At 45.1% G+C, this 23,770-nt stretch overlaps 1 long non-coding RNA gene across 1 annotated transcript in view; it reads left to right on the top strand.

Annotated features, from left to right (window-relative positions):
- Nucleotides 1–21,521, top strand: part of LOC141258710 (uncharacterized) — a 38,885-nt gene extending 17,364 nt beyond the window's left edge. The window contains exons 2-3 of the long non-coding RNA XR_012318332.1: nucleotides 20,194–20,952; nucleotides 20,997–21,521. This is a non-coding gene — a long non-coding RNA (uncharacterized lncRNA). The remainder of the gene's footprint in view (nucleotides 1–20,193; nucleotides 20,953–20,996) is intronic.
- Nucleotides 21,522–23,770: the final 2,249 nt, after the last annotated feature.

A 23,770-nucleotide genomic window follows, 5' to 3' on the forward strand; every position in this document is an offset into this window, starting at 1 on the left:
GGGAGGGAACATGGATGATCTGTATGGGATCAGATATTTTTGCGCACCCATGGGCTTGAACAGGAGAATCTCATTCGAAATATGGGAAAGATTCGTGCATGCTCCGATTTTTTTTCACACACTCGGCCCATGTAAAAAAAAAAACCATCTGCACAGCTTTATTAAATAACATTGGTCCCTGTGCTGTTCTTGTTCTATCTAATTTTAACACCGGCAGCACATTTAACACACGGCACATAACACCGACGGCACATAACACCGACAGCACATTTAACACACAGCACATAACACCGGCAGCACATAACACCGACAGCACATTTAACACACAGCACATAACACCGACGGCACATAACACCGACAGCACATTTAACACACGGCACATAACACCGACGGCACATAACACCGACGGCACATAACACCGACAGCACATTTAACACACAGCACATAACACTGACGGCACATAACACCGACAGCACATTTAACACACAGCACATAACACCGGCAGCACATAACACCGACAGCACATTTAACACACAGCACATAACACCGGCAGCACATAACACCGACAGCACATTTAACACACAGCACATAACACCGACGGCACATAACACCGACAGCACATTTAACACACGGCACATAACACCGACAGCACATTTAACACACGGCACATAACACCGACGGCACATAACACCGACGGCACATAACACCGACAGCACATTTAACACACGGCACATAACACCGACGGCACATAACACCGGCAGCACATAACACCGACAGCACATTTAACACACAGCACATAACACCGACAGCACATTTAACACACAGCACATAACACCGACGGCACATAACACCGATAGCACATTTAACACACGGCACATAACACCGACGGCACATAACACCGACAGCACATTTAACACACAGCACATAACACCGACGGCACATAACACCGACAGCACATTTAACACACAGCACATAACACCGACGGCACATAACACCGACAGCACATTTAACACACAGCACATAACACCGACGGCACATAACACCGACGGCACATTTAACACACAGCACATAACACCGACGGCACATAACACCGATAGCACATTTAACACACAGCACATAACACCGACAGCACATTTAACACACGGCACATAACACCGACGGCACATAACACCGACAGCACATTTAACACACAGCACATAACACCGACGGCACATAACACCGATAGCACATTTAACACACAGCACATAACACCGGCAGCACATAACACCGACAGCACATTTAACACACAGCACATAACACCGACAGCACATTTAACACACAGCACATAACACCGACAGCACATTTAACACACAGCACATAACACCGACAGCACATTTAACACACAGCACATAACACCGACAGCACATTTAACACACAGCACATAATACACTTGTGTGAACGAGCCCTTAAAGGTGTCCCCTCAACAAATTTTACCTTAAAAACTGTATATTCCTGCTCATAGTAGTAGGAGTGTAGCTATAATGTTTTTTTTTTATTTTTTACTTCTCCACTCCGTTGTAGAGATACAGGACTCCAAAATTACTGATGTCTAATGCGTTGATTTTATTTTTTATCATTTAACTCAGCTTTTTTTTTGTCGTTCACCTCTGTGAGCGTGTTCTTTCTGCGTGACACGTGGCCTCTTCTACAACACTCCTCACTCTAATGCTGCTGTCCACCTTCTCTCCCAACACTTCACTAACAGGAAGTCCTGATAGGGAGATGTGGTCAAGTAAGTCAGATAAAGTCTCCCGTGAGTCTTCATATGTCTCATGCGACCATGTCATTTATCCCAACGCCATTCCTTTTTGAGATGGGAAAACTTGTTTCATAGGCTAAAGGGTCATACTGGAAGACACCATCATGCCACATATGCAACTTTTAGTCCAATCTGACCTACCAGTTACAGTTGACCTTTTTTTTAGGAATGGCCAGTTTAATCAAAATAATTGAACCACAAGCATAGCTGGATTATAAAGAGGTCAATCTATGGCTATGTGAGGGCTCATACTGTATATAGGGAGCTATGTGGGGGGCTCACACTGTATCTAAGGAGCCATGTGCGGGCTCAAATTGTATACAGGGAGCTATGTATATAGGGAGCTATGTGGGACTCATACTTTATATAGGGGGATATGTGGGGACTCATACTGCATATAGTGAGTTATGTGGGGGCTCATACTGTATATAGGTAGTTATGTGAGGGCTTATACTGTATCTAGGGAGCTATGTGGAGCATCATACTTTAGGGAGCTATGTGGGAGCTCATACTGTATATAGGAGGCTATATGAGGGCTCGTACTTTTATATAGGAGCTATGTGAGGGCTCATACTGTATAAAGGGTGCTATGTGGGTGCTCATCCTGTATATAGGGAGTTATGTAGGGGTTCATACTGTATCTACGGGGCTATGTGAGGGCTCATATTGTATCTAGGGAGCTTCATGGGGTCTCATGCTGTATGTTGGGGGCCATGTGGGTGCTCATGCTGTGCATTGAGGGCTATTTGAGGGCTCTTACTGTGTATAGGGGGCTATGTAAGGGCTCATAGTGTATGTAGGCGGCTGTGTGTGGGCTCATACTGTATATAGGGGGCTGTGTGTGGGCTCATACTGTATGTAGGGAGTTATGTGGGGGCTCATACTGTATATAGGGAGTTATGTGGGTACTCATCCTGTATATAGGGAGTTAGGTGAGGGCTCATACTGTATCTAGGGGGATATTTGAGGGCTCATATTGTATCTAGGGAGCTATATGGGGCTCATGCTGTATGTTGGGGGCCATGTGTGGGCTCATGCTGTGTATTGAGGGCTATGTGAGGGCTCTTACTGTATATATGTGGCTGTGTGTGGGCTCATACTGTATGTAGGGGCTATGTGTGGGCTCATACTGTATATACGGGGCTATGTGGTGGCTCATACTGTATATAGGAGGATGTGTGCGGGCTCATACTGTAAATAGGGGGATGTCAGCATACTTAATTCTGTTGAATAATAAGTGATGCAATTAATATTAAAAAATAATTATAATATTGAACAGAATTAATTTCAGCCTATTGGTTTGGCCTCCACAACAGTCAGAGGATCTCATGTGGCCCCTCAGAAAAATTAATTTCTCACCCCTGCTCTATTATGTAGTGCTGTACATAAGGAAAAAGCTTGCGCTGCTTGCTATGCACACTGATTTCTCTGTCGTTTTCTATCTACAGATGTGCACCAGTGTTTTTCACATGACCTATCCCATGATCTATCAAAGGGGATCATGTGGCATGTCACATGATACATCGGGTACCTGGGAGGGGCCTACGACTTCTAAATTGACCGGGGTCCTGGCAACTCTTAATCCGCCTGTGACCACAAGATACTATACTTTTCCAGTTGACCTAATCCCCCCAATTCTACAGCCTGGACAAAAGGTTAATTTATCACCTTCTTTAACTTCTTACTTTGGAACAGAAAAAAAACAGGTATTGGCCAACATTCTGCAACAAAAGATTTCTATGGGGATGTCCTGAATTTAGATTTTCTAACTGTCCACCATCCTCGAGATGCAGAACACCCCCAAACACATATAGTCGTGGCCAAAAGTTTTGGGACTGATGCAAATATTGTTGTTTTTTTTAACAAAGTTTGCTGATTCAGTTTTTATAATAGCAATTTGCATTAATTCTAGATAGTGTAGGGTTTGGTACTCACTCGGCTACGGTTGAGGTAGGCACAGGAAGCGTTTTAAGTTAAATCCAGGTTGGTTTATTAAACAGCATAAACTACTCAGGAAGCAAAACAAAAAAAACAGCCTTTTCCGGCACAAAGTGGAAACACAAAGTAAAATGTCCATACAACGTTGCGGGTTTTCCCACTCAAGTTAGTGTCCAGTCCTTAGGTCCTAACACAGACCAACACTCTGGAGATCCACACATCTCCAGACACAGACTCTGAATGATACATTTGGTTTCCATTTTATTTACACCAAACCACACCCCCAGGGTGGGAATATGTGAGCAGTCATTCCCACCCATCTCTTATGACTGCTTGTAAAAATGGCCCAGATACACTCTATTAACCCTTTCAGCTCCAAACGTGCTGGAGTATGCTATCCCCGTTTTACATCACCGAAGCTACCAACCTCGGTGACACATATATCCCCTCAAGAACCTGACCACGGCCATTTTACATACCCCGCCTCTGCCCAAAGCCGGGGGGCTTGGCACCTTCCACTAACAAATAGCGGACCCTCGACAATGCGTCAGCATTACCATGCAGTTTCCCAGGCTCTACATGGAAGCTGAAATCCTGAAGAGCTAGGAAACCCTTGAGCATTGTTCCACCTTAGAGGGGCTTGGTCTGATACCAGCCTGAACTTCCCACCTAAGAGGTAGTATCTTAGGGTGTCCAATGCCCACTAGATGGCCAAACATTCCTTTTCCACTATGGAGTAATTTTTTTCATAAGATGTCAGTTTCCGGCTTACATATATTATGGGGTGTTCTTCCCCGTTCATCTCTGGTGATAGACAGCACTCAGCCTGACATCTGACGCGTCCGTCTGGATCACAAACTCTGTCGAGAAATCTGGTGCCACCAACACCGGTTGTTCACACAGGGCTTGCTTGAATTCCTGGAAGGCCGTCTCAGCTTCTGGAGACCACTTAGCCATAGCCAATTTTGTCCCTTTAAAGAGGTCTGTCAAAGGGGCGGCTGTCATGGCGAAGTTAGGGATGAACCGGCGGTAGTAGCCCACAATGTCCAGCAACGCTGTGACCTGTTTTTTTTATAGAGTTTGTGGCCAACCCCGGATCGCATCAATTTTATTTATTTGGGGCCTTATCACGCCTCTATTTATGACATAGCCCAAATATCTGGCCTCCTCCATGCCCATGGCACATTTCTTTTGGTTTGATGGAAAACCCAGCCTTCCGTAGAGCATCGAATATCGCCTGGACTTTGCTCAGATGGCTACCCCAATCCTGGCTGTAGATCACAATATCATCCAGGTAGGCCGCTGCATACTTTTTGAGGGGAGCTAAGATCCGGTCCATGGCTCTCTGGAAGGTAGCTGGTGCTCCTTGCAACCCAAACGGCATCCTGGTGTATTGGAAACACCCATTTGGCATTGAAAAAGCCGTCTTCTCCTTGGCCTCTTCGGACATAGGAATCTACCAATACCCTTTTGGGAAGTCAAGGGTGGTAATGTACCTGGCTGGCCCTAGCCTTTCAATTAGTTCATCTACCCTGGGCATTGGGTACGAATCAAACTTAGAGATCTCATTCAGTTTCCTATAGTCATTGCAGAACCACCAATCTCCATCTGTTTTCGGCAGTAAGACTATTGGACTGGCCCAGCCACTCTTGGACTCTTCGATGACCCCCAGATTCAGCATGCACTTCACCTCCTTCGAGATTACCTCTCGGCGGGCTTCAGGAATCCGATATGGCTTCAAATTCCCTCGGACATTAGGCACCGTAAGCACGTCATGCTCTATGACCTGAGTACAGTCCTGTAGATCCGAGAACAGGTCCCTGTTCCGCTGCAGCAACTCTCTAAATTGTTGCTTCTGGGCACTTGACAGCGACTCTGCCACCTTGACTTCCTCAACATCGGTTTCAGTTTTCGCCACCAAACACAGAGCTTCCACAGGCTCTCTGTCTCGCCACGGCTTAATGAGGTTGACGTGGTACACCTGGTAGGGCTCCCTTCTCCCTGGTTGGTGGACACTATAGTTGACGTTGTCAACCTTTTCAACCACTTCATAGGGGCCCTGCCACTTGGCCAGGAATTTGCTCTCCACCATAGGTACCTGTTAGAATCCTCCTGTTTGTTTTTTTCCATCTTGTGTTTTGCGGTCACGTGACCATCTGCCTTTATATTCCAGCTCCGCCCTTTTGGCTGTGCTGGACTTCAGTGTTTGACTGTTTCTCTAGCCAGGTGCTTCGGTGCCTTTCTCTGTCAGTTCGCTTGGTCCTTCTGGGACCTCTAGTACCTTTTTGTCAGTTTGTCTTTTTGTGTTCTGCAACAACTTCTCTGTTTAGGAGGTGTCCCATTTTTGTCCCAGTCCTTAGTTCTTTTAGGGACCCCTCCCCTTATGCTACAGGTCTTCGTTCAGACTAGCCGAGGACAAAGGCGGGTCTGTTCGCTAGGAACAGGCAGCCCGCTACATCGTAGGGATTCAGCTTAGTCTTACTGTAGGGACAGCTTTCCCCTATCTTTCCTTAGTACTTGTTGAGATCATAACAGAAAGTCCAGCCCAAAAAAACTAAAAGGAAAGAAATTCGGGGATCAGTATGGTTTCCGTCCAGGATTTGGCTCAACGCTTGCAGGTATTGTCTCTGGAGGTGGCCGAGCTACAGCAACACGTGAGTGGCTGTTCTGGAGCGCATTTTGTGGAACCCAAGGTAGGACTGCCTGATGTTTTTTATGGAAAACAGCAAGATTTTTTTTCCTTTAAAAATGCTTGTTTGTTATATTTTCGTTTGAGACCAAGGTCCTCTGGGAATGAATCACAGCGCATTGGTTTTATTATGTCACTTTTGCGCAATGAACCACATGGGTGGGCCTTTTCTCTCCAACCTAATGATCCATGCTTAAGGTCTGTAGAAGAATTTTTTTCTGCTATGGGTCTATTATATGACGATCCTGATAGAATCTCATCTGCTGAGACAGAACTCAGGCGTTTGAATCAGGGGTCAGGTGATGTTGAAAATTATTGCACACATTTCAGAAGATAGGCTTCAGAAGTCTTATGGAATGATCCTGCTCTGAAATGTTTATTTCTTGCTGGTCTGAGTGAAAGGGTTGAAGGATCTGCTAATTGCATTCCCTGCATCTGAGACTCGGCAGGATGCCATGCAATGAGTGGACAGGAGGCTGAGGTTCAGGCTGAATGAGGTAAAGACTCCTGTAATGTCAGGTCCTAGTCCCCAGAAAATCTGCTCAGACGGCGGAGAACCGATGGAGGTTGGGGCGATGTCACTCCGCTCTCAGGAAAGAGACCGGAGGTTCGCTGAGGGATTGTGTCTTTATTGTGGTAAAGCTGACCATTTGATTAAGTATTGTGAACTTCGTTTAAGTAAAGAAAAAAAAAAGGTCAGGTACGCCCGTATAGCTTGTTTACGCTCTGCAGGAGTATTTCTTTCTGGGAGTACTACTTTGCAGGGAGATTTGATTGAATTTCAGGTATTTGGGGATTGTGGTTCAACACTTAATGATTAATAAAGGGTTTTTGGAAAAACTTAACTTGAAATCCAAACCTTTGTCATCACCTATTTCTGTGATTGCAATTGATAACACTCCCTTGAAATGTATTACTCACAAGGTTGCTGCATTTCCCCTCACTATCAGTGGAGTTCACCAAGAAATTTTGGACTTGGTTGTATTAGATAATTTACCCTCTCCGGTCGTTCTAGGTTTGCCTTGGTTAAAACTGCACAATCCTTTACTGGACTGGTCTACTAATGTGATTAAGTCTTGGAGTCCAAAGTGCTATGATAGATGTTGTAATGGTCGCATTGCGGCTGTGGAAAAAGGGGAATTACCGGTACCTATTCAAGATTTTTGGAGTTTTTTTTCGGAGGAGGAGTCGCAAGTATTACCTCCTCATAGGGATTATGATTGCGCCATTGAGTTTGTTCCGGGAGTTACTCTTCCCAAGAGTCACTTGTTTAATCTGACTATCCCTGAAAGAAAGGCCTTGGAGGAATACATACAGACTAGCCTGGCTGCTGGTCACATTAGACCTTCTAAGTTGCCTGTGGCAGTTGGATTTTTCTTTGTTAAAAAAAAGGACGAGGGTTTACGTCCATGTCTGGATTTTCGTGAAATTAATAAGATTACCGTACGCAATTCCTACCCATTTCTGTTAATTCCTGACTTGTTTAACCAGTTAGTGGGGGCCAAGTGGTTCTCTAAAATTGATCTCCGGGGGGCATACAATTTGTAACGAGTGAAGGAGGGTGATGAATGGAAAACTGCCTTTAACACTCCGATAGGTCATTTTGAGAATCTGGTGATGCCTTTTGGTCTTACCAATGCACCTGCATTTTTTCAGAACCTTATTAATGACATCCAGAGACCTTTGATTGGTAAGAATGTGGTTGTGTATTTGGATGACATCTTGATTTATTCACCAGATTTAGAGTCCCATTGGCAGAGTGTACGTGAAGTTTTGCAGTTATTGAGTGATAATTCACTCTTTGCTAAGCTGGAGAAATGTGAGTTCGCTATGCAGAAAATTAGTTTTTTGGGCTACATTGTCTCCAGCGAGGGCTTTGAGATGGACCCTGTGAAGGTTCAGGCGGTGCAGGAATGGCCTAGGCCTATTGGTTTGAAATTTATACAGAGATTTTTGGGTTTTGACAATTATTACAGGAAATTCATTAAGAATTTTTCTGTAATTGTTAAACCTCTAACCGATCTCACCAGGAAAGGTGCGAATACGGTCCAGTGGACTACTGAGGCAATTGAAGCGTTTGAATATCTCAAAGAGAGGTTCAGCTCTGCCCCTATCCTTATGCAGCCTGATGAGACCAAGCCTTTTTTGGTTGAGGTCGATGCTTCATCGGTGGGGGTCGAAGCAGTTTTGCCTCAGGAGAACCGGATGGAGTACATCCTTGTGCCTTCTTTTTGAAAAAATTTTCGGAAACCGAACTGAATTATGATGTTGGAAATCGGGAGTTGCTGGCTATTAAACTCGCGTTTGAACATTGGTGTCATTTTTTGGAAGGCGCTAGATTTCCTATTCAGGTTTTCACAGATCATAAGAATTTGATCTATCTGGATGCTGCCAAGCGCTTGAATGCCCGTCAAGCTAGGTGGACACTTTTTTTTCTCGGTTTCATTTTTCTGTTACCTATATCCCTGGTACTAAGAATGTTAAAGCCGATGCTTTATCTCGCAGCTTCTCTCCTACGGTCGGTGCCGAGGAGGAGGAGAGCATTTTACAGAAAGGAATTGTGGTGGCGGCATTGGACTCCGTTTTGGAGGATGGGATTCTGAAAGCTCAAGATGATGCTCCATCTAACACTCCCCATGGGAGGTTGTTCGTGCCTAGAACCTTTAGGAGAGATTTGTTTGTGGAGTGTCATGAGTCTCGGTTGGCAGGTCATCCAGGAATTTCTGAGACTAAGAGACTCATCAGTCGCAGTTTTTGGTGGCTTGGATGGCAGAAAGAAGTCATCAAGTGCATGCATCAATGTACTGTGTGTGCTATGTCAAAGGCTTAACATACTCCTGCTGTGGGGTTGCTTTGCCCTCTGGAGGTTCCTAGTGCGCCTTGGACGCATCTCACAATGGATTTTATTACTGATCTTCCTGTGTCCGAGGGTTTTACTGTCATCTGGGTGGTCGTGGACCGTTTTAGTAAGATGTGTCATTTTGTTCCATTCATTAAGTTGCCCTGCGCCAAGACACTCGCTAAGACGTTTGTTAAGGAGATTGTCAAGCTTCATGGCGTTCCCACATATATTGTTTCTGATAGAGGACCTCAGTTTGTGGCTCGCTTTTGGCATGCTTTTTGTGACAGGTTGGGAGTCCATTTGTCATTTTCGTCTGGGTATCATCCTGAGTCTAATGGACAGACTGAAAGAAAGAACCAGGATGTAGAACAGTTTTTGCGTTGTTTTGTGACGGACAATCAAGAGGTGCGGTCTGAGTTTCTGCCTCTCGCAGAATTTGCTCTTAACAATCATACATCCTCCTCTGCTGGGTGTTCTCCTTTTTTTTTTGTACTGGGAGACATCCGTCTTTTGGTTCGTTCTCCAAATTGGAATCGACAGTGCCGGAGGAGGAGAATTTTTCCGGTGATTTGGAGAGAGTTTGGACTAATGTACGTTGCAACCTTCAAGAGGCTAACAAGAAGTCCAAGAAGTATTTTGACAGGAAATGTAAGGAGGTTTTGTTTACTTTGGGTGACATGGTTTGGTTGTCCTCAAAGAACCTGCGGTTGAGGATTCCCTCTAAAAAACTGGGTCCTAAGTTTGTGGGTCCATTTAAAGTGCTTCAGGTTGTTAACCCGTCTGCTTTTAGGTTGGATGTCCCTACTTCCTGGAAGATTAATCCTGTTTTTCATGTTTCCTTGTTGAAAAAGGCTGATGTGTCAGATAGGGATGCCACTGTCACAGTTCCTCCTGTGGTGGAAGACGGCGAATATGAAATTTCTCGTATCTTGAATTCTAGATGGCATAGAGGGAGATTACAGTATCTTGTCTCCTGGAAAGGTTTCGGTCCCGAAGACAACTCCTGGGTAAGGGCGGATGATGTCTCTGCTCCTAGGCTTGTTAAAGCTTTCCGCAAGAGGTTTCCGGATAGGCCTGGGCCTGGAGGATCCTCATAAAAGAGGGGATACTGTTAGAACCCTCCTGTTTGTTTTTTTCCATCTTGTATTTTGTGGTCACGTGACCATCTGCCTTTATGCTCCAGTTCCGCCCTTTTGGCTGTGCTGGACTTCAGTGTTTGACTGTTTCTCTAGCCAGGTGCTTCGGTGCCTTTCTCTGTCAGTTCGCTTGGTCCTTCTGGGACCTCTAGTACCTTTTTGTCAGTTTGTCTTTTTGTGTTCTGCAACAACTTTTCTCTGTTTAGGAGGTGTCCCATTTTTGTCCCAGTCCTTTGTTCTTTTAGGGACCCCTCCCCTTATGCTATAGGTCTTCGTTCAGACTAGCCTAGGACAAAGGCGGGTCTGTTAGCTAGGAACAGGCAGCCCGCTACATCGTAGGGATTCAGCTTAGTTTTACTGTAGGGACAGCTTTCCCCTATCTTTCCTTAGTACTTGTTGCAGATCATAACAGTACCAGCACTAGTACCCGATCCCCAGGGTTGAAGTATCTCACCCTCGCTGATCTATTGTACACCCTCGACTGTGCCTCTTGTGCTTTGAGGAGGTGTTCTTTCACAATGGGCATCATCTCTGCAATCCTCTCTTGCATCTGGGCCACATGTTCTATTACACTCCTACGTCCAGGAGTCCGCGGGGGTGTCGGCCATATAACAGCTCAAACGGGGAGAACCCAGTAGAGGCCTGTGGGACTTCTCTAATGGAGAACAGAAGATACGGCAGTAGACAGTCCCAATCCCGGTCGTCTTTCTCTACGACCTTCTTTAACATGGCCTTCAAGGTTTTATTAAACCTCTCCACTAAGCCATCTGTCTGTTGGTGGTAGACTGAGGTCCTGAGTTGTGTGATTTGCAGGGTTTTGCACAACTCCCTCATCACTCTTGACATAAATGGGGTCCCTTGACCAGGGGTCCAACTAGATCCATGGCTATGCGATCAAATGGCACCTCAGTGATTGGCAACACACTAAGGGGCTACGGAAGTGGGCCACCGGGGAGGTCAGTTGGCAGGTGGGACATGACCTACAAAAATTTACAATTTCTCGGTCACAACTGGGCCAATAAAACCTCTGGAGGATCCTTTCCTGGGTTTTCTCTACCTCCAAATGACCACACAACACATGTGTATGGGCCATATCTAACACGCTGCGCCTGTACGGTCCTGGCACCAGTAACTGCTTGATTACCTCCCCTCTGAGCTTGGTGACTCGATATAGTAACTCCCCATTTATGACAAAGTACAGATATCGGGTGTCAGCCCCCGGCTCTTGAGCAACACCATTCAGGACAGTGACATTATCAATTGCCCCTTTTAGAATCAAGTCTCTGAGCTGGGCGGTTTCCCCCGGACACCTCCAGCTCAGAGGTTTTGGCCTCCGGGGATGCTGCCTCATCCTCATCCCCAACAAGCACACAAAAAGGAAACCCGGCGGCGGCAGCCTGTGATGAGGTTTCTTTAGGAGCGACCTGGTTGTTGTCCGGACAACCTGGCTTCCTCCCTTTCGTCCACAAGTCCCAAAACAAGGCAAAATCCCTTTCTATTATAACAGGGTGCAACAGATCCTTGACTACGCCCACCTAATGGGACTTGGCGCCACAGTTTGTGTCTATGACCACTCGGGCCACAGGGTAGTCCTTAGCGTCCCCATGGATACAGCGGACGCTGACCTTTTTCCCCAGAACCAGTCGATGAGGAATTGTGGCCCTCACTAGGGTTACCAAACTCCCTGAGTCTAACAGAGCAGTCACTAGCACTCCATTCATTGATACGATGCACACTTGTGGTCCCTCGCCTGGTTGAGGGACAGCAATTTAGGCAGGATATGCAAAGTACGAGCAGCGCCATCCTGTGCTGCAGTCCATTGGCTCATTGGTCATGGGGCAACAGACGGCTATGTGACCAGGGGTGTGACATCTCCAACATACTATGCTATTGGGCGGGACCTTTGGCAACAACTCAGACCCCTCCTGGGCTCTAGGAAGCCCCCCAGATGTGGCTCTAGTTCCCCTCTTTTGGGTGTCCTCCCCTTTTGGGAACCCCAGTATGGAGACGCTATGACCCCTGCCTTCCACAAGGAACTCTCTACCGCCTGGTACCTTTCCACCAACCCCACCAGGTCATTGGCATTACGGGGATCTCCCTGGGCCACCCAGGCTTGCACCAATCTCGGCAGGGAATGTATGAACCTGTCCATGACGACCCTCTCCACCATCTGTACTGGGGAGGATGATTCAGGTTGCAACCACTTTTGGATCAGGTGTAGGAGGTCGAACATTTGTGACCATGGAGGTTTGTCACTGCAATAGGCCCAGTGGTGTACCCATTGCGCCCTAACAGTCAGAGTCACTCCTAAGCGTGCCAAGATCTCCATTTTTAATTTGGCGTACTCTTTTGTGTCCTGCAAGGCCAAGTCATAATAGGCCTTCTGCGGCTCGCCTGTTAAATATGGCACCAAAACCTCCACCCACTGCTCCGGAGGCAATTTCTCACGCTCTGCCACCCTCTCAAAGACCGTCAGGAACGCCTCGACGTCATCACCTGGGGTCATCTTTTGTAATGCTCTTCTTACCGTTTTCCTCAATTGAGAGTCATCACCTGGAGTTGGGGGTGGGGTGATTGCCCTGCCATGGATCACCTTGGCTAGCAGTTCCATCTGCTGCTTGTGCTTCTGTTGCCACTGCTGCTGTTGATGCTGCTGCTTGCTGTTGTTGCCACTGCTGCTGCTGCTGTTTGTTGCTGGAGGTTAGCCTGCACCAGTTGCTTTCTCAGCTCCTCCATGCTGCTTGACGTCCCTTGCTGGCTGGCGGCCTTCACCCAGGACATAAATGTTTTCTGTAGCAGTCACACTGCCCCTTGGGATTCTAGCACCAATTGTAGGGTTTGGTACTCACTCGGCTGCGGTTGAGGTAGGCACAGTAGCGTTTTCAGTTAAATCCAGGCTGGTTTATTAAACAGCATAAACCACTCAGGAAGCAAAACAAAAAAACAGCCTTTTCCGGCACAAAGTGGAAACGTGCTGGAGCATGCTATCCCAGTTTTACATCACCGAAGCTACGAACCTCGGTGACACATATCTCCTCCCCTCCTGGACCTGACCGGCGGCCATCTTACAATAGTTATAAAGAGTGATGAGATGAATTATAAAAAATTGCAAAGTTTGGTGATGAACAATGCAGCCTGATGGAGACCATGTCACAAGGCGAAAGTGATAACTAAGTGGCTTGGTAAAGAAAACATTCAAATTTTTGGGTCCATGACCAGAAAACTCTCCAGATCTCAATCCTATTGAGAACTTGTGGTCAATACTCAAAATGTGAGTGGACAAACAAGAATACAAGAATAAACTCAAAGCACATATTAGGCAAGAATGGGCTGCCATCAGTCAGTATTTAGACCAGAAGCTGATGTCCTGCTGCCAGGGCAAATTGCAGAAGTCTTGAGTCTTTGCATAAACTTGATGTATTTGTCAATAAAAGTGTAAAACATGTGAAATTGTTATAATTTTACTTCAGTAACCATAGAAACACCTAACAAAAGGTCTAAATACACTGAAGTAGTGAACCTTGTGAAAACCAAAATTTGCATGTCACTACCTTTCTTACTCCATACACTGTTGACAGAATGTTAAAGGAACCCAGTTTTAATATCTACGTGGAGGATGTAAATGGTAAGGTGGTACCGAGCCTAGGTAGTTCCCTGTCTTTTCACCTCTTTCAAAATCAAGTGTTCCAACCTGATAAGGCACATAATATCTTTTAATATTAGTCAATCACAGAAATATAGAACATGAAAAGATCTTCATATGAAACACAACAAAAATGTTCACTTTTAAATGGCTGGCATGTAGATGCATCTTTCCCTTGCAATTACAGCTGATCTATAGGGGTGAGAAACATCGCTTAGCTGACTATTGCGTTGGCTTAATATATAAAAATAAAGCCAATTAGGCTAAATATTATTTGAATGATCATTGGCCTAAGTAAACTTGGCAGCTATCAGCAGACTAGTGAAAAAATGCTCATTTGTTGGCTGATCACCAGTAGTGTAGCTACCGGGGAAGGGGGGGAGAGGTTGCGGTTGCCCTGGGCCCCGCGCTCAGGGGGGTACACCCGAAGATACGCTACTCTTAACTGTATAGGTGTGCGCAGACACGGTCTCCCTGCACTACCACTCTCTGTTCTGTAGATAACAGGCTTACCTGTGGTTTACAGAATGGCCGAAGCATGCACAGGATGTCAATCGCGATGCGGTAACATCATCACGCTGGGATTCTGACATCCTGTGTGTGCATCGGCACTATGACAATGCGTTGGTCCACCCGAGCCTCACCTGTGGAGTCGGTCGGATCCTGGATTAAGTGAGTATATGATGATTATTTTTAATTAAAACTTGTGGGGGCATCATAAACAATGGGGGACCCTGAATCACTGTGTGTGGGGGGGGGGGCTCATACATTATAGGGAATACTGTGGGGGCCATTATAAAGTATGGGGCGCATTATACAGTTTGGGGGCTAATGTGGAGCCCATTATACAGGGTCGGAGCTAAAGTGGGGGCCATTATACAATTTGGGGGCTAATGCGGGGCCCATTATACAGTATAGGAGATAATGTGGGGCCCATTATACAGTATAGGAGCTAATGTGTAGCCCATTATACATTATAAGAGCTAATGCGGGGGCCATTATACAGTGTAGGAGCTAATGTGGGGTCATTACAGTATAGGAGTTAATGTGGGGCCCATTATACAGTATATGAGATAATGTGGGGCCCATTATACATTATAGGAGCTAATGTGGGGCCCATTATACAGTATTTGATCTTATGTGGAGCCCATTATACAGTATTGGAGCTTATGTGGGGCCCGTTATACAGTATAGGAGCTAATATGGGGCCCATTATACAGTATAGGAGTGAATGCAGGGGCAATAATACAGTTTGGGGCTTAGTGTGGGAGCTAATGTGAAGGCCATTATACAGTCTGGGCTTCACTGTGGGGCCCATTATACAGTTTAGGGGTTATTATACAGCATGAAAGCTAATATAGGGGCAATTATACAGTGTGGAAGCTATTGCGGGGGACATTATACAGTTTGGGCTTTACTGCAGGGCTCATTATACAGTTTGGGGGGTTAATGTGAGGGCGATTATACAGCGTAGAAGCTAATGTGGGGGCCATTATATAGCTTGGAAGCTAATGTGGGGGCCATTATACAGTTTGGGGGTACTTACATGCATACATCACCTGAACCAAATTTTGCGTATTTGAGAAGGATCTGGAGAGTTTTTGCTCAGTCTCTGCTCCAAAAACTCGATGTAAACACCCTAATTTACATTGACTTTTTTGAGCAGAGACCCGCCAAATCCTCCTCATAATCTCAAAGCCCTAAGTTTTGAGGATTTTTTCCTTTTTAACATAGCAATGAAGCATTTTATTGATTGCTGCATGTGTACACGATCAAAACCATCGTCAGCACATGAATGCAGTACCAAAACAACCATCAGTACATGAATGCAGCACCAGAAGCATCATCAGTAAATGAATGCAGCGCCAGAACCATCTTCAATACATGAATGGAGTGCCAGAACCACCATCAGTACATGTATGCAATGCTAGAACCACTGTCAGTACATGAATGCAACACCAGAACCACCATCACTACATGAATGCAGTGCCAGAATCACCATCAGTAGATGACTGCAGCGCTAGAACCACTGTCAGTAGATGAATGCAGCACCAGAATTACCGTCGGTAGATGAATGCAGCACCAGAACTACCGTTGCTAAATGAATGTAGTGTCAGAACCACCATCAGTACATGAATGCAGAACTAAGCTTAGTACAGCAATCAATTGCAGTGTAAGGTCAGCCCCATATACATTTTATCACATAAATCTATAACTTCCAGTATATCTTTAACAATGGTAAGGAGATACTGGGAGTTGTTGTTACCAGTCATCATCAGACTGCGGAACATACAGGAACCACAGTACTGATGAGATGCAGGCAGTATCACAAATTAACATTTATATCCAGGTACCGTATATGTGATATATTCTCTGATTGGCATCGTTCTCATCCCTTTTGTCTCCATGTAGTACAGATCATGCCCGGAGCTATTCTCTCCAGACTTCCATCCTCTCTGGTCTTCAGCAGCACATCCCAACACTGTGCCCTTAAAAATAAAAGTATCATTATACTGCCCCATAAATAAAGTTATCTCCCATGCTGTGTCACTGAATAAATAGTTGCCCATCACTGTGCTTCCTGCACAAAATATCTCACCCTCACTGTCCCTCTCCATAATATACCCTACACTGCCACTCTCTATAATATGCCCCCACAATGCCCCTCTGTATAATACCCCCACACACAAACACTGCCTCTTGCTATAATGTGCCTTGTTTCACAATTGTCTCCCAATTACCCTATAATGTGCCTTCACAGTAACACCCTCCTCCACAACCCCTTCCCTCTTATCTACAGTGATTGTCAGGAAATGTCATCTACAGCTCCACTGAGCGCTAAGGCTACGTTCACACACTGCATATTTGCTGCTTTTTTTTACGCACGGGTATTTTCCTGCAGTTTTTACCTGCGGTTTTTTTCGCAGGTAAAAAAAACACCTCCATTCACACACTGCGTTTTTTGCGGCGTTTTTTTACGCATGCGTTTTTTTCTGCAGTGTACACTACAAAGACAGACAAAGTTTGTTGAAAAAAAAAAAAGAGAAAAAAAAAGTGTCATTGATGTCATTTCCTGTCTTCTCTACTGAGAAGAGATTATACACTGGAGTATAATATAGTATATACACTGGAGACATTGATGGACATTCTGTTGAAGGTGTCCATGCTCATCACACGTGAGCAGCGGCGGGGAACCAGGAACAAAGAATCCCAAAATAGTGGGATTTCCGGTTCCTGTTTTCCCTAGGGCTGCCCCCGTGTGAGGTCACATCCTTCATTTCTCCTGCACCTCCTTAAAAAAGCGCTGGAATTACGCAGTGTGCGAACACCGCTGCGTAATTCCATCGCTTATAATGGGCACAATAGGGAGAAAGCGCAGGCCACGGTGCGTAAAGAATTGACATGTCAATTCTTTACGCAGCTGCGCTTTCGCGCTGCGTAAAATTACACAGTGTCTGAACGGCAAAGTGAATTTCCCATTCACTTTGCCGGCAGACACAAGGCACATTGCGTATTTTGAAAAAGCGCGCGCAAAAAAGCGCGCAAAAATACGCAGTGTGTGAACGTAGCCTTACTGTTCCCAACTGTGTATTGGCTGCCTCTGAGCGGCACTGCATTGAATGCAGCAGTGTGATGAGGTACTCAGCATAGAACAAGACTGTGATTCTCCAAAGGTCATTAAAAAGCCTTAATCTTGGAATAGAAACTCAGGGGGCCCTAACAGAGTGGGGGACCTTGGGCAACTGCCCAGTTTTTTCCTCCCCCTAATGCTTGTCCTGACTGTGTAGAACTAGCTGAACCAATAACTAGGCACCAAGTCAGAGGGACATACTGAATGTCCTGATTTGTACGATATCACCACATATAGAGTTCTTGCCACTGTGGGATGTGGTTACAATGAACTGTTGTATGATTTGAGGGTTTAAACTTCTATATGAAAACCATCAAGCTTTGTACCTCATGTTGTACTGTAATCGTAAAGATTCATATCTCCTCTTGAGTAACTGAATATAAGTATTACTTTGTTGAAAACTGTAAATTGTGTTAATGACAGTTCCTTTACATCTCACACCCTTATTAGCAACATTGCTTCGACTGGTGCTTTACAATGCCATATCACTGTTACGGATCTGGGTGGTGGAACCTCTGTGTTGTGATACAAGGAGGGACCAGAGGGGCATAACTAAGTGCCTACCTGGAGCGACCCTGGCCACACGGCGGCTTAGTCGACTCCGTGAACCAAGGAGGGACCGGGAAGCTGAACCAGGTGCCACTCTGGGACTGACCTTGTGTGAGAGCAGGCGACTCCCACGGGACTGATGGCCGAAGCCGACAGGCACAGCAGATGAGCACGGCTGGTAGACAGGCAGGTGATGCGGATAGACAAGCAGGCGGGCACGGCAGATAGACAGGCGGGCGGGCACGGCTGATAGGCTGGTGGGCACTGGAACCTGGGGGCTGAGGAGAGTGTTAGCACACAAACAACAACCTTGTACAGGCACCTCCATTTTGGAGGAGGTGCCTTATATAGGAGGAGTGGTGCGCGCACCACGGGCAGATGCAGCAGGGGAGCCGGAGGACGCCGGACAGGGACAGCGGCGGTGAGGGGATCGGCATCTCTGCCGCAGGAGGCAGAGACGCCGATGCTACAATCGCTAGGATATGTGCAACTACTGGTGAATTAACTATCTATAGCAGGGATGTCAAACTCAAACACACAGGGCCAAAATGAAAAACTTGGAAAAAGTCGCGGGCCAACCAGTATACAATATAATGGGCCCCACATAGTCCTCCATATAGTATAATGGACCCCACATAGTCCTCCATACAGAATAATTGCCCCACATAGTGGTGGCGGCTCTGGTGTCGCGGGCCAAATATAATCAATCTGCGGGCCAGAGTTTGATGTGTTTGAGCTATAGCATAAAGGAGGAGATATTAGGACCTTCATTCCGTGGAAAGGTGATTGGACAATTCCTTTAACCCTACTGTTCTGTTCGGTCAAAAATGACCGAATTTGAAGTTTGATATTTTTTAAAATATTCATTATGCGGTTCTGAATTTGTGGTTAAATGACTTCTCCTCATTCGAGGGGTTCTTACTATGGGTATTTTTTTTTGTTTACTTTTTGCTCCTTGTTTTTTTTTTACACTTGTACTGTTCGGTCAAAATTTTTTGAGTAAAATAAAGGAGTTATAATCTCATTTTGGACTATATATTGCATCTACTACTATTTATCTAGGTCCTTTTGGTCCATGCAGATTTACACATACATACATTTTCAAATTACAATACAGCAGATGGATTCGCTTCCAGTATAGTTATGTGCAATTTTTTTTCACTGTATCTTATTTACCCTGCTGTTCATATAGAAATAGTTCAGTTCAGTTGTCAACATTTAACATTTGTAAATGAAAAGATTTTCTTATTTTCCTTGTGTTAGCTGGTTCTATTACTGTGTAATGCTGACCTGAAAAGAGCACTAATAAATTCTGTTTGACAAATGTGTTTATTTTACTGTGGGCTATCTTATGCTAAAGGGTGGTGTTTTCTCTGATCTTATCAGTAGACAATTACCATACTAGTCTATACAGTTATTTCACTTTCAGTACACTGGAGAGAACACAGAGAGAACATGTATAGACGTCAGAGCTCTGAAAACTCATCTTTACAGGTATGTAGCAGATAAACTATTCTTTTATTCTCAAATTATTCAGTCTTTTGATTGTATTGTATAATGTAAAGCAGCATTTTTTTTTAGTTTGCTCAGTCATTGGTTGATTATTGTGTCATGATGTAAGACAATGGTCACTGCCTGCTTGTTGAAATAATGCCGAGCACTTATTTCATCTTGCATGAGACTTGTACTTTTGATGTCCCATTCTTTAGTATGCAAGTGGGGGGAGCATTAGGGCTGTGTAGACTCAATGTCTGCTTATGAGGAGGATATATTCTCACTGCTGTGATAGAATGAGTGCATGCTTATATAGATGGTCTTGTTTGCGACGCTCCAGCATCACAATCGCAGGGGATGTCTCAATGTGTGACAGGGCCCTTATTGTGTGTATTGTTGTGAAACTGGTAATAGTTTGTTCTCTCCTTTTATTATTATTGTTTATGTATATATTTTATTTTTTCATTCCACAGTGTTGCCTTTTTGCATGATGAGAAAACGGATATTGACTGAAGCTGAATTGGAGGAGCTGGTAAATGCCTCCGACTCAGATGATGATGTCCCGCTTGAAAATGTGTCCAAAGAGGAGGACCACATAAGTGATGGGGAAACCAATGCAGAGAAATCTGATTCTGAAGTGGAATCTGATGAGGAAACTCAAACAACTAGTCGGATGCAAGAAATCAATTCGAAAAATAAAGATGTAGTTTGAAACTTGTAGCCTTCTGCTCAGGCTGGTAGAAGGCCTTCTTCAAATGTCATAAAAGATACTCCAGGTCCTACTAGGTAAGCTATATCAAGAATTGATGACATACAATCGGCATTCAAATTGATCATAAATATAACCATACAAAACCTAATACAAATGACAAACATTGAGGGACAACAAGTTTATGGCGAGAAATGGAAGAATTTTGATTTGACAGCTCTAAATGCTTTCATAGGTTTACTACTGTTAGCAGGAGTGTACAGATCTTATGGTGAATCAACCATAAGTTTATGGAATTCTGAAACTGGTCGCCACATATTTAGGGCCACAATGTCTCTAGAAAGATTTCATGAGATTTCAAGAGTCCTTCGGTTTGATAATAAAACCAATGGAATTGAAAGAAGAGCCACAGACAAACTTGTCCCTATTAGAGATTTGTGGAATAAATGGATAGCGATTCTACCAACATTTTATAATACTGGTGAAAATATGACTGTAGATGAACAACTGGTGTCATTCAGAGGTAGGTGCCCGTTCAGACAGTATATTCCTAGTAAGCCTGCAAAGTACGGCATCAAAATATGGACTCTGTGCGACAGCAAAAGTTCATACGCTGTAAAAGGTCACGTATACATAGGAAAAAACACTGGAGAAAGCTGAAAAAAATCAAGGCATGCAAGTAGTTTTGGATTTGACACACGGACTCAAAGGACAAAATGTTACACGCGACAATTTTTTTTGCATCTTACCAACTGGGGCAGATGTTGCTGAAAAGAAAAATGACCATGCTGGGTACTGTAAGAAAAATAAGCCAGAACTCCCGCAAGGTATCCTCAGTAAGAGAGACGTTTATTGTTCTGTTTTATTTTACTAAGGATACATCAGCAGTTTCTTACGTTCCCAAAAACCACAAACCGGTAATTCTGATGAGCACAATGCACCATGATAGTGCAATGAGTAATCGAGACGACAAAGCCGGACATGATTTTACATTACAATGCAACAAAAGGGGCAGTTGATACTCTAGATCAGAGGTCCCCAACCGCCGGTCCGCGGACCAGGACCGGGCCGTTGGGGTTTTTCAGCCGGTCCGCGGGGAGAGGGGGCCCCTCCAGCCTCCAGCAGGGCCGCCATCAGGGCATGACTGCCCTGACTCCAGTATGGGGCCCGGCCGGTAGGAGCCCCCTCGGAGCCCCCCTCTTGTGCGTCTCTCTCCTCATGGGGCCCCCGGCCGCATGCTAAGCGCCGGGTCCGGAACATCTTAGCGCTGCGCTGCTGCGGCAGCACCTTCATGATTCCCCTGACTTCCGGTCATGTGACGGCGCCGTCACATGGCCGGAAGTCAGGAGAACCTGGTGTCAGCGATTTGGACGAGCGCCAGGATTCTGCAGGGATCGCATGGGGGTAAGTATAACAAGTTTTATTTTTTTTTTAAATACAATTAACTAGGAGTGGGGGGAATGGGAGATGCACATGGGGGGAGGGGAGAGATGAGAGATGCACATGGGGGAGGGGAGAGATGAGAGATCCACATGGGGGGGAGGGGAGAGATCCACATGGGGGGGAGGGGAGAGATGAGAGATGCACATGGGGGAGGGGAGAGATGAGAGATGCACATGGGGGGGAGGGGAGAGATGAGAGATGCACATGGGGGGAGGGGAGAGATGAGAGATGCACATGGGAGGGAGGGGAGAGATGAGAGATGGACGGGGGGGTGAGAGATGCACGGGGGGGGATGAGAGATGCACGGAGGGGGATGAGAGATGCACGGGGGTGAGCTGCACATGGGGCGGTGAGAGATGCACATGGGGGGGTTATGTTTACATAACTTTGTTGCCTTATGAAGGGCGGGGGGGGGCCCAAAAAAATTTCTTGCACAGGGGCCCACTACAGTCTGTGTCCGCCCCTGGGATGAAGTAAATGCAGCTGAACAGCAGCTGTCAGGACAGCTGCCCTGTCCTGCTGCAGGGCGTGATGGGGCCTCAGTGATGCGGCTCCTGGCACAGCACATTATGTGGGGCTCCTGGCATAGCTCCTGGCGGGGACCTGGTCTACACTATATGATAAGTATGCACTAAACTCCAAATCCCTCCATTACCCCGCCCCCATATGACCAAAGCCCCGCCCACCCCACCCCCTCCTTGCTGGGCCATGGAAAAATGATCTTGCTTCAAGCCGGTCCCTGGTGCAAAAAAGGTTGGGGACCACTGCTCTAGATCAACTCATAGGCACTTACACCTGTAAACGCAAAACAAATCAGTGGCCAATGATTGTTTTTTACAACATTCTTGATGTGTCGGCATACAATGCATTCGTGTTATGGCGTGAAATACACCCAAATAGGAACAAAAATAAACTATATAAAAGAAGAATTTTTATACAGGAGTTGGGAAAATCACTGGTTAGCCCATATATCGAAGAAAGAAAAGTAACACCCAGAGATGATGGAGCGGCAGCCATTGTCCATAGGATCCAACAGCAGGCTGAAGAAAGTGAACCAACGGCTTCCACCGGCACTGCTACGATACCCATGGCCTCCACCAGCAAAGCAACCAGCCTAAAACGGAAACGATGCGCCTTCTGTCCAACATCAAGTAATCACAAAACAAATGTGAAATGTTGCAGTTATGCAAAGTACTTATGCCAGACATGTAAATTATACTTGTGATAATTGCAAACAGTAAATTTAGCATTGTGAACCTTTATTTACCATTTTATATAGAAAAAACGGAACTTTGTATTTTTTTGAAAAAAATATATTTACATACAGTTTGATGTTATTAGTTATAGTTTACAGTTATATAAAGAAAAATGTTTTATATGGAAATGTTCAATATGCATGAATATTGCGATAAGGCCATGTAACATTTTTTGATACAATAAAAATTAAGTTTTTGATTTAATTTTTCATTTTTTTATGAACAACCATGTTCACATACAGTATAATAATGCAACAGGTATTCATATAAAACACTTAAATTAGCTAAAAATCAAGACTTTAACAGGTCCAGTCAAAAATGACCGGAACATTATAAGGTATAGTAGATCCGAACAGAACAACAGGGTTAAAGGGATACTGTCTGTATGATCAAAGCATCTAATCAGCCTATATGGGCAAAATAGGTCATGGGAAATTAAATAAAATGATACCTTAAAATCTGCAATCCAATTGTTTTATTTTACCAGATAAATCCACATTTTTAATATGTAAATGAGTGGTTAAGATCTATGGGCCGGACATAGATCTACCAGAGAATCTGCCTCCAGAGCGTATTTTAAATGAAAGGGGAGTAACAAGTTTAAGACATGTAATGACTGACAGTCTGCTCTCCTGATCTCAC

The sequence above is a fragment of the Phyllobates terribilis genome, unplaced genomic scaffold (assembly GCF_046119375.1).
Source record: "Phyllobates terribilis strain yellow unplaced genomic scaffold, ASM4611937v1 Scaffold_1__5_contigs__length_1240528914, whole genome shotgun sequence".
NCBI classification, from domain to species: Eukaryota; Metazoa; Chordata; class Amphibia; order Anura; family Dendrobatidae; genus Phyllobates; species Phyllobates terribilis.